The following is a 15,472-nucleotide window of genomic DNA, read 5'->3' as shown; positions in this document are numbered from 1 at the left end:
GGGTCAAGGACTTGTTTTGTCCCAGGCTGACCTTGAACTCAGAGATCTCCGGGCTTTAGTCTTTTGGGATTAAAGGTGTGTCATACCTTTCCTGGGTCTAAGCTTTTCATGGACACTATGCCTCAAGATCTCCGTTCCAAGATCCAAGTTAGACACTTGTATCGTTCAGCCTCAAGATCTGGGTCACAGCTGAGCCCTCCAATTCTGGATTGTAGTTCATTCCAGATATAGTCAAGTGGACAACCAGGAATAGCCATTACTTATATGTAGAAAGACAAAATCACCCAGAGAGAGGATGAATTTCAAACCTCACCCTAACACTAACCCTAACCCTAACCCTAACCCTAACCCTAACCCTAACCCTAACCCTAACCCTAACTCAACTGGGTGATAGCTGCCACGCCCCAAAGGAGCAATCGTCCTTCCTAGGGACACTAGACTCAAGCAAGATGGCAAGCAAATGTTTGTCACACAAAAGACCCTGAGGAACACAGGTGTTAAATTTAATTTTACCTTAGTTTAACAGGAAAAATAAAATGTAGGGAAATAGAAGTTATTGGATTTCTATTTCTCTTGGTACAGAATCTAGCCAGCAAAGAACTAGGTATGACCTGCCTCCTGGGGACAAAAAGTGGCTGGGAGTAATGGCTCCCATGCTAAGATGACCAGAGAATGTATGGTTAAGTGTGTTATAGGTGGGCTGGAGAGATGGCTCAGCGGTTAAGAGCACTGACTGCTCTTCGGAAGGTCCTGAGTTCACCAGCAACCACATGGTGGCTCACAACCATCTGTAATGAGATCCGACGCCTTCTTCTGGTATGTCTGAAGATAGCTATAGTGTACTTGACTTATAAGAATAAATAAATCTTTTTTTTAAAAGTGTGTTATAGGTGAGAACAGTGCAAAGGTGGAAGATAGTAGAAAAACTCAAGTCTTTGGAAAAAGGATGGAAGAATTCGTTAATGACAACGTGCTTATCTTTTAAGCCTGGAAATCAGTCAACAAACATTAGCAAACCATCTAATAAAATGTACATGTATGTGTTCATGGGGGAATACGTATGTGCTTAACACATACATGTGGGGGTCAGAAGTTAACCTCAGGTGTCATTCCTCAGGTGTTGTCCACCTTTTCTTTGTCTCCCATGGGCCTGGAATGTCACCAAATAGGCTAGGTCAACAGGCCAGTGAGCTCTAGAAATCTGCCTGTCTCTACCTTTACCAACTGAGCATTCTCCCTAAGTTAAAAAAAAAAAAATTAAGAAAGAAGTCAGCAACTTCAATCTCTACCATATACCTATCATCTGTCTTTGTCCACATATCCTCTGTATATCATCTACCTATCATCTGTTGAAGTCTGTCTGTCTGCCTGTTGAGGCTTTGTTGTTTTAGATGAGATCCTGCTAGGTAGCCCTGGCTGGCCTCAAACCTGCAGCAGCCTCCTGCTCCCCACCCCCAGCTAGCCTAAGAGGTTTTACTCTTTAGCTTTATGAAGATCTTTTGAGAAGTGTTGTCTCTTAAGAAAAGAAACATCTAATTGAAATTCAGTGACTTCTATTTTCTGCCAGTTATTTCCCCTATTAAACTAAAGTAAAATTAAATTTAATTACTGTGTTAAAATGTCATATATAGATTAATCCTATTTTTCGATAGCTTTTGTCTCTCCAGCAATGTATCCATTCACCTATCCATCTATTTATATAGTTATATTCAGACACTTAAAAAGATATTTGAAATTATGTTCGCTAAACAGTGATGATGTTTTTAATGAGCTGAAAGATTTGAAGTAATTTTAACTTTTAGATTTTCTGCAGTTTTAATTCTTTATGGAGAACGGAGAACATTTTTGTAAAATCTACTAGAGGAATTTTTAATAAAGGAAAAACAAACACTGAGATACTAATTTTTATTAATCCTGAATTGCAGACACATTGTTGGGTCTAATTGCTCCTGTCTAAAGGAAATACAGGGACAAAGAGTGGAGCAGATACTGAAGGAAGGGCCATCCAGAGACTTTCCCACCTGGGATCTATCCCACGTGCAGACACCAAACCCAGACACTATGCCAAGAAGTGTTTGCTGAAGGAGCCTGGTACAGTTGTCCCCTGAGAGGCTCTGCCAGATCCTGACCAATACAGATGCCGTTGGCTCACAGCCAGCCATCGAACTGAGCACAGGGACCCCAATGGAGAAATTAGAGGAAGGACTGAAGAAGCTGAAGGGGTTTGCAACCCCATAGGAAGAACAACAATATCAACCAACCAGACCCCCAGAGCTCCCAGGGACTAAATCATCAACCAAAGAGTACACATGGGACCCATGGCTCCAGCTGCATATGGAGCAGAGGATGGCCTTGTCAGGCATCAATGGGTAAAGAGGCCCTTGGTCCTGTGAAGACTTGACGCCCCAGTGTAGGGGAATGCTAGGGCAGTGAGGCAGAAGTGGGTGGGTGGGCAGGGGAGCACCCTCATAGAAGCAGGGTGGATAGGGGGATGGGATGGAGAGTTTGTGGAGGGGAAACCAGAAAGGGGGATAACATTTTTTTTCCTTTTTTAAAAATTTTTATATTCTTTGTTTACATTCCAAATGATTTCCCCTTTTCCGGTTCCCCCCTCCCCATATGTTCCAAAGCCTTCTTCTCTCCACCCATTCTCCAATCACCTCCCTCCTTTTTCTCTACTCCCCTACAATGCTGGATCAAGCCTTTCCAGGATCAGGACCTTCTCCTTACTTCTTCATGGGAGTCATTTGTTATGCTAATTGTGTCTTGAGTATTCAGAGCTTCTGGGCTAATTAATATCCACTTATCAGTGATTGCATTTTTTAAAAGATTTATTTATTTATTATATGTAAGTACACTGTAGCTATCTTCAGACACACCAGAAGAGGGCATCAGATCTCATTACAGATGGTTGTGAGCCACCATGTTGGTTGCTGGGATTTGAACTCAGGACCTTTGGAAGAGCAGTCAGTTCTCTTAACCACTGAGCCATCTCTCCAGCCCGGATAACATTTGAAATGTAAATTAAAAAAAACAATTAAAAATAAGTCCCTTTTATGTTCTCTGCTATTTTCAAATATTTAAGAATAAAATAGAATAAAGTTCTCCAATACTTTAGTGTGGAAAATCAAATAGATTTAGCCTTAAAAATGGCCAAATTCATTAATTTCTCCAAGTTTCAGCTTCTGCCATATGATGGCTTGTGTTCATTGTCAACTTAATAGAATCTAGAATCACCTGCGAGATGGAGCAGGGATTATCTAGAGTGTATTAAGAGAGGCAGGAAGACCTGCTCACTGTAGGTGGTGCCACTCCCTTGGCTGAATTACTGGGCTGTGTAAGTGCAGAGAGGGCGCTGAGCAGGTATCACTCTCTGCTCCCTGACTGTGGTTGTGAAGTGATCAGCTGCCCAAGATCTTATGCTGTGACTTCTCCACAACAACCTGTGACAACTGAAAGCCTGGCCCTGTGAGCCAGAATAAATCTTTTCTCCCTTAAGTCGCTTTTATCTTTTTCTCTTCACTTGATTACATTTTTATTAGATTACAGCACTAAGAGCATGATAGACGGTCACGAATCTGTACCTTAAAGACACAATCTTTAAAATAGGTTGCTGTTCACAAGTAATTTGAGTGTAATTATTATACTAGACAATACAGTATAATATTATAAACATTATTATTGTTTGGAACTGGGCCCAAAGACAGTGTTTAGATTCCTCAGCTTTGGGATGTTTATTTACATCAACACAATCGTCTAGTCAGCAGAGGAAAGAAGTCCTAAAGCATTTCTTTTTCTTCTGTCAGTTCCTTTGCAGTAAAGTCCTTCTTCTAAATGTGGAGGTCTTCTACAAACTTCCAGGCCTTATTCTTCATCGTAAAAGGGAGCAAGTAGAGCTGCTCATCAGAACCCTGAGAGAGTTGCCCTCAGAGATAACACTCATCAACATGATCTCTTCCTCTGGAGTTCTAAGCCAGATGTCTCTGATGTGGCCAGAGACGGCTTTCACAGCAGACATTGCACTGGGCAGTTTCCCAGCCTGGATGACAGCAGTGCCATGATGTCGCACAGTCATGAGGAACTCTCCCTTGAGCGAACTGTCATCTGTTAGGGCTTCATACACACCGACTTCCTTTCCTTGCAATTTTTTTCCCCTTAGCATGATTGACATCTAGATATGGAGCTAGGGGATGATTTCCCAGATAAAGACATTATGTCATCGGCCTTTGCAGTGAGTTTTAAGAGCAATTTGAGATTTAGCTCTGTTGTCTAAGCAAGGCAGGCAAGCCAGGCTCTCCTTGGGGATTGATGGAGCAGACGAGGAGGCCATCGGGCAGTTCTTATGGGCTGGGTTTCCAACAACAGTGACCTTAACTGACTTCTTGGCTTATTTCTCCAGAGCTGCACACTAGGCTTTGAGGATTTCCACAGTTGCTTTCAGTAGGCTTTCTTCTCCTCTCCTTCCCTTCTTGGCACAGAGCCCACAAGGACAGTCACATCTAGATCTTTGTAGGCCACCTCATGTTTATCTGTTGCAATGGCATCTTTCAGAAGGGGAAGAGCACAGTTGTGTAGTTCCATTAGTATACCATCCAGAACACCCATTGTGGTAGTTTGAATAAATTTGCCCCCCCCATAGATTCATGTATTTGAATGCTTGGCCACAGGGGGTGGCACTGTTAGGAGGTGTGGTCTTCTTATTGGAGAAGGTATGGCCTTGTTCTTATTGGAAGAGGTGTGGCCTTATTAGAGGAAGTGTGTCACTGTGGAGACAGGGCTCAAGTCTGGCCAATGTAATCTAGTCTTCTCCCAACTGCCTTCCAATCAAGATGTTGAACTCTCAGATCCTTCAGCACCATGTCTGTCTGCATGCTGCCATGCTTCCTGCCATGATGATAATGGACTAAACCTGTGAAACTGTAAGCCAGCCCCAATTAAATGTTTGCTTTTATAAGAGTTGTCTTGGTCGTGGTGTCTCTTCACAGCAGTAAAACACTAACTAAGACACCCATCATGGGGGAAGTATCCAACAGCACAAGAATTATAGGTCGTCTTTACTAAAGACAGATCCATCTTTAACACTGTACAGAGTAAAAAGACACTTGATCATCTGCTGCATTCACAAGGACTCTGATTGGTTCAGATATTGGGAATTCAAGGCCAATTTCTGCTCCTACAAAGCCTGTCTTCAGGAGTCAGGTCACCACTATAGCTCTCTTTAAGGTGTTTTTATCAGAGCACTTCATCATAGTAACAAGAAGAAAAAAATCAGCCAGGAGTGGTGGCACACACCTTTGATCCCAGCTCTCAAGAGGCAGATGCAGGTGGATCTCTGAGTTCGAGGCCAGCCTGGGCTACAGACTAAGTTCTAGAACAACCAGGATTACAAAGAGAAACCCCAATTTGAAAAAAGAAAAGAAAGAGAAAAAGAAATGGGGGGATGGGAGGGAAGCTCAGGCATCCTAGTGAAAAATAATTGTTAACCTTACAGCTGAGTTGAAGACCTTAAATCATATAATGGCTGGCCTGGCATGGTAATGCATGCCTGTAACCCTAGAACTTAGCCGGCAGAGGTAGGAAGGCAGCTGAGAGAAGATTGGTAGAACTTTGCCAGCCCAGTCTACATAGCAAGACCTGTCTCAAAAATCCCAAAACTTATATGTAACTAAAAATACTGTCTTGGTGAGGGTTTCATTGTTGTGAGGAGACACTATGACCAGTGCAACTCTTATAAAAGCAAATATTTAATTGGGGCTGGCTTACAGGTTCAGAGGTTCCATCCATTATCATCATGGTAGAAAGCATGGCAGCATCCAGGCAGGCATGGTGCTGGAGGAGCTGAGACTTCTACATCTTCATCCAAGGGAAGCCAGGAGACTGATTTCCACAGGCATCCTGAAGGAAGGTCTCTTCCACAGTGGGCCAGGCTTGAGCAGAAGATCTTGGCTCATGGTAGGTACTCAATGTCAACAAAAGGGTAATTTGACTGTGCTGTTAGAGACATCAGGCTATGCTGTAGCCATGGTGCTGCTCCCTCATAATCCCATATCACTCTGGCAGCTGTCTCTTCCCCAGCTGTCACTGTGCCCACCGGACCAGCCACCTTCATCGCCTCTTCTAGTAAGTGCTCTGAAAACAAGACACCTTAATGTGGTTTTAATTCGTCATTTAACTGAAGTTCATGAAACTAAAAGAAGAGCCAGATGAAGGTGCCTGCTTTTGCTGGTGTGGACTTTCTTACAACATTTTCCAGTATCGTAGAGGCAATCTGTGAGTAGCTGCATCTATCCAACCATCCAGTCTTTTAACAAATATTTCCTACGTACCTGTCACCTGCCCGGTGTGGCCCTTGGCAAGAGAAGCAAAAACATGAATAAGACAGGATCCAGGCTTTGAGAAATACGTCTGTCCTTCAGACCTTCAGTGGGACCCATCAGAAAACTGTGGAAGCTTAGACATCTGTTAAGAAGGGGTTCCTAACTCCTAGCCCCCTAGGAATCTAGATCAGTGTTTCTCAACAAGCCCTTCATGGGGAGGGGGCTCACATGTCAGATGTCCTGCATTTATCAGATATTCACATTATAATTCATAACAATTACAGTTATGAAGTAGCAACAAACAGTTTTATGGTTGGGGGTCACCACAGCATGAGAAACTATATTAAAGGGTCACAGCATTAGGAAGGTTGAGAACCACTGCACTAGATGAATTTCAAGCTATTGTCTGTCTCCTGCAACTGATTCAAATTCTAAAAGAACTGTTGCTCCTTTTTTTCCAGGCAGGGACTTATGTAACCCAGGCTAGCCTTAAATTCCTAATGTAGTCAAGGATGACTCTGAATTCTCTATCCTCCTGCTCCTATCTCCTGAGCACTAGGATTTTGGTGTGTGACTACCATACCTTATTTAATGAGATAATAGGGCCCAAGCCGAGGAGGCAATGCTCTGTCAATTGAACTACACGGTCAGTCCAGAGTCTACTGTTTCTAAGATCCTCTCTGACTCTGAGGTTCTGAATAGTCTAAAGGGTGATTTTTAATGAAGGCCTAGATGGCTTCCAGGAGGAGAGTATGCCAAGCCTCTGTGTGTATGTGTGTGTGTGTGTGTGTCTGCATGTATGTGTTTGTGTATATATGTGTACATGATTATGTGTGTGTGTGCATGCATGTGTATGTGTATGCATGTGTGTATGTATTGTATATGTGTGCATGAGTATATGTGTGTGCATGTGTGTGTATGTGTATGTCTGCATGTATGTGTTTGTGTGTATATGTGTGCATGAGTGTATGTGTGTGTGCATGCATGTGTATGTATGTGGATACATGTGTGTATGTAGTGTGTGTGTGTGTGTGTGTGTGTGTGTGTGTGTGTGTTCTCTTTTCCTCCCTCCTCACCTCACTTTTCACAGGTCTCCTGAGTTATTCTGGGAAGACCAGTCCTCACTTTCTTTGGAGAATCGGAACACTTCTGCACACTTTCACTTCTAATTCAGCCCCGTCAGTGAAAAAGAGGGCCTAATCACTTTTGTCTCCAATAAACATCTCTAATTAGCTTCACAGAGGAGAAGAAGTCTTTGAAATTACTTTTCATGAGATCGTCATTGTACATTGTAGTCGAAGATCCTTCTCAAATGTGGAGCTATTGAGGGGGGAGATATCAAGTTACAACTGCCTACTTTTCTTTGATCCCAAACACTTCCCATTTCATTTATTTAACTTGCTCCTCGGTGCAGGGGAGGGGAGGGAAGGGAGTTGCTCATACAGAGCTCAAAACTCCTGTCAGAGAGACAGCTTCTCGATGAAAGTTTCAAGTACGCATTAATGCATTCCCCCCGAGCTGGAGTGTGGAGACAATTGTTCTTATCGACTGAAATTGCCTCTTACCCAGAGAATCTCAAAGATAGTTTGAGCAGAGCGCCTTCAATCAGTTCCATTTTCAAAAGCCCCCACCCCCACCCCCGCCAGAACACTCTGTTAGCTTCTTCTAGATAATTCTGGGAACAGTAATGGACGAGAGAGGGGAGGGCACCTCACCAGCAGCAAGTCGCTTGCTCTGCTTAGTGATGGGTTCACAGGAGGGCAGCTCTTGTGGCTGTTTCTTGTCTCCTCGCTTGGTTGCATTTCAGCTTCTGAGTAGTCCGCACCCGCAGCAGTGTGCTTGAGGCAGGCAGATAGCTTGACATCCTCCCCAGCTGCCCAGCTTCAGTAATTGAAGCTCCACACGCCCCCACTTCTCTCGTTCTCTCGGTTTCCTGATCATCTGGCCTCCTCGCCTCGTAGACTCATGTCCACCATTTCCTGTAGGCAGGACCTGTCTTAACCCATTTGGCTACCAATGGTTTAGGCTGTCAGAACTACATGAACAAGTCACCAAAATCTCAGGGCAAAGAAGTTGGCTCTGGCTCTGGCTTTCTCTGTCTGTCTGTCTGTCTGTCTGTCTCTCTCTCTCTCTCTCTCTCTCTCTCTCTCTCTCTCTCTCTCTGTCTCTCTCTCATTTTTCTCCCTGTGACAAACTACTTGTCAAAAGTAACTTAAGTTAAAGAACTTGCAGAAAGGTCTGGCCAATACCAAAGTTCTACACCCTCAGCCATACAATCAACCACCACCATCAACCACCATAGTCACTCCCAGTAAAGCCAACAAACTACAGGAGAAACAAGAAATAACCAATCAAACAAACAAAAAATGGAGGCCTGGGAAGATGGCAGCCTCAGCCCTGAAACCAGCCCAGGTTCAGTCAGCAAACCAAACAAGTCCTGAACCCCAAACAGTCCCTTTGGGAAGGAACTTTCTCCAAGGCCATAAAAACACCCACCAAGTGCATTTTAAATGTAAAACAAATATCTTATTTTGGAATGATTTTAAATTCACAGAAAGCTGCAGAGATGTTAGAACACATCAGAGCTCCCTAGACTTTGCCTTACACCGAGTGTTTGCCTCCATCTTATCTCCCACCCTATAAATGGTCCAACGGAGCCATTAATGATAAACCCTTGCTAGTAACTAAACCACAGCAGTCTTCTGATTTCACTCATGCCCTGCCCCATCTGCTCCAGAATCCAGTCAGGCTACTCACTGTGTTTCCACTTCCTGTCTGCTCTGCTCTGTAAAGCGTTCTCCATCTTTATATATATATATACTTTCCTTGGCCTTATCTTTGAAGATGGCTTTTCAGGTGCTATGTGAAACGTCCTTCAATGTGCTGGCTAGTTTTATGTCAACTTGACAGAAGATGGAGTCATTTGGAAAGAGGAAACTTCAATTGAGAAAAGGCCCTTACTAGATTGCCCTTGGGGCAAGCCATTGCTACATTATCTTAATTAGTGATTGAAGTGGGAGTGCCTAGCCCATTGCTGGGGAGCCCCAGCCCTGGCTGGGTGGTCCTAGGTCCTATAAGAAAGCAGGCTGAGCAAGCCATGAGGAGCTAACCAGTAAGCAACACTCCTCCAAGTCTCCTGCTGCAGCTCTGGCCTCCAAGTTCCTGCCTTGAGCTCCTGCCCTGACTTAATCCTCACATAACCTGAGGGTTCTAAGCCAAAATGAGCCCTCTCCTCCCTAAGTTGCTTGTGGTCATGCTATTTCAGCACGGCAACAGTAACTGTAACTAAGACATCCCATCTGGCTTTGTCTGACGGTTTCTCATGATTAAGCTAGGGGTGAGTTCCTCATGAACACACCTTGACAAAGTTCATGTTAACTTTGACCCTTGGATAAGACAGTGTTCCCTGTGTTTGCCCACTGAGAAATTACTGTTTCTCACTTTCCATATTGCGTTCCTTGGAAACAAACCACTATGTCTAGCCCACACACCATAGGGGAGAATGAAGCTCTGCTTCCTATAAGGCATTATTTGAAGTTATTCTGAAGGGAAAATATGTTCATGGGTATGGTTTACCTTGAAATATTTCACAGATGGGAGGGAGGCTCTCCACACCCTTGGTTCCTACTCCCAGGTTTCTCTTCCTCCATGGAGTGCAGCACGAGTTGCCTGCAGTGCCCTATTTTGGTATTATAGTAAGTAAAACCAGTTCAAAGGAAGCATCCTGATTTCCGATGTCACCACCTCGGGACAGGCAGCCTGTGAGAGGCCATGCTTCCCATGCTGGCTCTCCCTCCAGCAGTTCTAGGCTCCTTGAGCTGAACCACGATGGTGGAACATCTTCTCTCCCACTAACTGGTTGCTTCTGTCCTTGGCTATATTGAAGTCCCACCCCAGACATAATAAATGAGGAAATGTCTCTGCTGCTTCCGGGGGACAGTGTTTATATATGATCTGGAATTCTCTCTGGGAACTTAAGAATAGGAGCTCACACAGAGCAGATCGGGTCTTGGAATAACCATCATTCCACAAACAAGATGCCCCAGGGTTCAGACATCAGAAAAGGAGGACTGATGCCATTTTCTCCCAGTCATTCATTTTTAAATGACTCATTGGGTGTGTGCCTATGACCTAGGGAGAAGAAGACAGACCATTTGTAAACTGAAGCCGGCATCCACTCAGCATGGCCTTCTCTATGTCCATCCCAATCCACCCAGAAGTCTGAGGATCATTCTGGACTCTCCTTCCCTTTGCTCATCCGTATCCAGTCAGGCCTCAGGTCTGTGGTGCACACTGGTGAGAAAATAAAAAGGGCTGACACGTCCCAATGAAAGATCTGCCTTTTAACAGCTCCCTGGAGATAGCCTCTAAACCATGGCAATGTTCTTCTGCCTGGTAAGAGTGCCATGTTTACCAGGAACCTTGGGCCATCCAGACACTTTATGCTGCCAACACAAGTAACACCAAAGGCCTTGGGCCATGCAGCATATGCCAGAGTTCCCAGGAGGATGATAGCTGAATAACTCACAACTCATAAGGGTGACCAAGGTCCTGTAACCAACCTGTAATAAGCACCCTGAACATCAAGATTCATCTGCCCAGCTTTTCACATATTGTCACAGGTCATTGATGAGAGAACCAAAGTGGGCCTCCTCTGGGACCAGACCCTGAAAGCACACATCTGGTGTTGTCTGTGCCGCTCCTTTATGCATCCTTGGTTTTTGCCGGATTTTAATCTTTCCTTTCTGGATGATAAGCTACAACTGTGAGTCCATAGACTCTTGTGAGTTCTGTGAGCCCTTCCCACAAAGCACTGACCCTCAAGATGGTCTTGGGGACAAAGTCCTTGTGTAGTAGACATCCACTTTCCTTGTCTGTGGGTGGTCTGTCTCCTGCACTGAATCCTGAGCTCTGAAGCCAAGGTGGGTCCTGTCCAGTCTTGCTTTCTGGGAGCCACTCAGCCCGGGGAAGGCACACTGCGGGCATCTCAGAAAGGTGTGTCGATTGAACTGTACTGATATGGCAACACATTCAAACTTCAAATGATCCTAGACACACACACACACACCAGACAGAACAGACCTTAGTGGGACTAGATCATGCGATCCCCCAACAGATGACTCAGCTTGGTTTCTGCCCGGAGCCCTCAGCTGCTGACCTGGGCAGCCAATCCTCAAGCTCTCTGGTATCTCTGACTCCATCTTCTCATCCTCTTCTGTACAATGCATGCTGAGATCCATTTCTTCTTTATAAATCCATGTTTGTTTGGAGAGAAAGGAGTGGGATACTTGTGGCGTACCCATCTTCCACGAAGGACTGCAGGGTCAGCCATGCATCTGTCCAGCCATCTGAACAGGTGAGGCCTGGTCCATCCTACTGGCTTAATCACTGGACTGTTTCCTCAGGATTCTGCTTTCCAAATGGAAAGCTGACTGGCTCGAAGTGTGCACCCATTCATTCCCTCCGTACTCTTGGCTGTGGGTGTGAAGTGACCAGTTGTCTCAAGTCCCCTCTGTTTTGCCTTCCCCTCAGGGATGGGCTGTAACATGGAACTGTGAGCTAAAATAAACCCATCCTCCCAGTAGCTTCTTCTCAGTGTGCCCTGTCACACAACAGAGATCAAACAGCAGTAATGTCTGCCCCTCCCTTCTTTCCTTGTTGGGAAAGAAGATGACACATTTGTCCTGTCGTGTTTCTGTCATGTTCCTGTCATGTTCCTGTCATGTTCCTGTCATGTTTCTGGAGAAAAGTAATGTTATCTCTAAATTGGTGTTAAACTTCACAGAACATTTGAATCAAACTTCCACTTTTCTAGAAGATTCTGCTCAGCCTGGAACCATGCAACACTTTCTCAATCTCCTTTCTCAAATCTCCTACCTACTCAGCTCCAGCTTTGGACAGCAACTTGTCCTCAATTAGGGGATGCTTGTGTTCAGGGCCTAGAGGTCATCTGGGGTTTTTGTTTTTCTTTCCCCATTATTAGAGATTGAACCCAGGGCAAAGCACTCCATCAGTGACCTACACCCAGGCTGGTTTGTATTTTCAAATGAAGACAAAATCTTGCTAAATCGTTTGGCTGTTCTGGAGCTGGCTCTATAATCCAGTTATACAATCTTCCCACCTCAGGCTCCCCCTAGGAGGTTACAGGCCTAAGCCACCTAGCTTGGCCTGGCAAGGGTTTTCTACAGCATGTCCAGAGCCCAGGGCCTCAGCCAATTCCTGCTGAAGGAGTATCTAGGTAATACTCCTACCTCCAGAACTCTGCATTTCCAGGAAACTTCCAGGAAGCACTTTAGGAAGGAGCTACCAGCATCCTTCAGCTTTCATCTATATGTAGGTCCTGCTTTCTACCTGAGCCTGGTGTCTTAGTTAGGGTTTTGCTGCTGGGAACAGACCTCATGACCAAGGCAACTTTTTTTTTTTGGTTTTTCCAGACAGGGTTTCTCTGTAAAGCCCTGGCTGTCCTGGAACTCACTCTGTAGATCAGGCTGTCCTCAAACTCAGAAATCCGCCTGCCTTTGCCTCCCAAGTGCTGAGATTAAAGGTGTGAGCCACCACCACCCAGCCCAAGGCAGCTCTTATAAGAACAACATTTCCCTGGGGCTGGCTTACAGGTTCAGAGGTTCAGTCCATTATCATCAAGGCAGAAACATGGCAGCATCCAGGCAGGCATGGTACAGGAGGAGCTGAGAATTCTACATCTTCATCTGAAGGCTGCTGGCAGAATACTGACTTCCTGGCAGCTAGGATGAGAGTCTTATAACTCACACCCACTGTGACACACCTACTCCAACAGGGCCACACCTTCTAATTGTGCCACTCCCTGAGCCAAGCGTATACAAACCATCACACTTGGTGATGGTTCCAGTTGCCTCTTTGCCTCAGTGGCTGCTAAAATGATCCATCTGGAAGCCCGTCGCCTCCCCCTGAGGACCAGTGTCACCAATTTTCATCCCTAAGCAAGCATGGCTCTCAGCCTCTGGTACGAGGATCCAACTCCAGAGGGTGAGCCGAGCTGTCCACGTGGAATGTGAATGTGGGGAGGGTGTTTGCATGTGTGTGTCTGTCCTCGTGAGGTACACAGAACTGACTGGAGAGACATGGAACCTGGGATCCAATATACAGTCTACCAGCTGAAAGCAGGGAAGGAAGAGTTGGAGTAGAGAAAGGCTCTGAAATCAGGGTATCAGGATGGAAGAGGAAAGGGCAGAGCAAAAGGGAGTAGACTCCCAGGGCCACATCTTCCAGTTCTGGCTCATGGTGGACAGCTTTATAATTGAGAGGTAAGTCACAGTGACCAGGACCACCTACATAAACCTCACCAGGTAAGAGGCCATGACCAGCAGGGTCGGGGATACATCCAATTTTAGAACAGCCACTGGATTGTTAGGACATGTATCACAGTTCTCTTACGCCTTTGACTTCTAGGGTATCCCCTACTCCCAGCGTGCAAATTCTGTCAGGCTCAGAGCATCAGAGGCCACCTCCCTGTCTCATTGTCACCGCATCACAAGTTTCCACTGCTATCAGCTTGGTTCTTTCTTCACTCAGGAGCAAGGAGGGGGTCCAAAGCCAACAATACAGCCTGGGTCACTCACCATCCTTCATGGATTCCCTCTGCTACACACCAGGACATGGTATAAGACAAACTTGTGTGTCCTCATCCTTGAGGAAGTCCTAGTGTGTCAGGGGGGAGATGGACGGTGAACAGACAACGTTACACACCAACCTGGAACTTCCAACTCTAACAGTGCTGGGAAGTAGGATATGGAAGCCAGTGGATACATCAAGAACCAGGGAAGAGGATCAGATTCTGCTAGGCTGAGCAGGTACCCCTGGGATCGCTGAGGCTCCCCTGTGGCTAGATTAAGAGGGTGATCATTGGAGTCTCCAAATTCCAGCCTCTTCCGAAAGAGTGTTAAGGAGAAGAATACAAATGTCAGTAGCTAACTGTAGCCACAGTCTCCAGGTTTCTCAGCTGCCCATAACCCCACTAGTCAACCCACCAGCAATCACCTACTACCAGTATTCTGAGCCATCCAGAGAAAAACCTCCATCCAGAAGATTGGCTTTGAAGAAAAGGATCAGGTTAGACTTCCCCCCTCCAGCTCAGTGGGCTTGAAAGAGGCAGCTGGTCCCAGAACCTCGTTTTCTCCAGTCTTGGAAGTGAGACTTTAGTGCCAACGTAAGGAGGCTGAGTAGACTCTCTGATCAGACACCTCTGCCCTGGCACTAACCTGCATATGGCTCTGATGAGGTGGTTCCAACGGTTCATTTGGGTGCTGTGTAAACCAAGTCTCCCAATACGCTTCCTGGGAGTGCCTGGAGCTGAGGCGGGCTCCTCAGCTTGTGCTGCTTACCCAGATGTGGTACTCCAGCCCAGATGTGGTACTCCAGCCCAGATGTGGTACTCCAGCCCAGATGTGGTACTCCAGGACCCAACCTCCCCAGGCCCCACCGAAGGTCCTGAGGACAGAGGCATCCCTGAGGAAGGAAGGCTACAAGGGGAACGTTATACATCCACGAGAGTGACTGTTATCTGTCTAGAGAATTAAGTGCCCCTGTCCCCCACTCTAAGGAACCCCTTATGCACACACCTGCAGCATCAATAAGGAAGCGACCCACCTCTTCAAAAGGACCCAAGCGTGCCAGTCCCCGGGAAGGTACATTCCACAAGGAACCTGATGGAGACCTTCTTTCAGTGATTGACACCTCTATCTCCAGATGGCTATAAAAGGTGGCATGTCACTCTCCTATGCTGAGACAGGAGGCAGGGACAAATTCCCAGAAGCCCATGGGCCAGCTAGCCAAACAGCAAACAAGAAACCCTATCTCAAAACAAGGCAAAAGGTGAGGACCACCACCCATGATTGTCCTTTGACCTTTTCACATAGGCCATGGCACACGCACAATAACAACAATAAAACAAAACAAAAAAACAATAATGTACACATCAGTAGGTGTGGTCTGGCACCTGGAAGGATTTTTTTTTAAGTCAAATCCCCCAAGAGGCAGCATTCCAAGAGTGGATATGCACAAAACTGCCACACAGGCTGAGGGGGGGCAAGTTGGAAGGTACGTGGAGTCCAGGGAACCTGGGTGACCCCAGGCTAGTTACACAGCCTTTCTGCAGCTGCGATTTGATGACAAGCCAG

General features: G+C 45.8%; 1 pseudogene; it reads right to left on the bottom strand.

The window, feature by feature from the left end:
• Positions 1-3,728: 3,728 nt before the first annotated feature.
• On the bottom strand, positions 3,729-4,605 carry LOC127687881 (malate dehydrogenase, cytoplasmic-like; annotated as a pseudogene).
• Between the last annotated feature and the right edge of the window lie 10,867 nt (positions 4,606-15,472).

The sequence above is a fragment of the Apodemus sylvaticus genome, chromosome 6, assembly GCF_947179515.1.
Source record: "Apodemus sylvaticus chromosome 6, mApoSyl1.1, whole genome shotgun sequence".
NCBI classification, from domain to species: Eukaryota; Metazoa; Chordata; class Mammalia; order Rodentia; family Muridae; genus Apodemus; species Apodemus sylvaticus.
The sequence above is the reverse complement of the archived record's forward strand: the minus strand, read 5'-3'. Positions and strand labels throughout refer to the sequence as shown.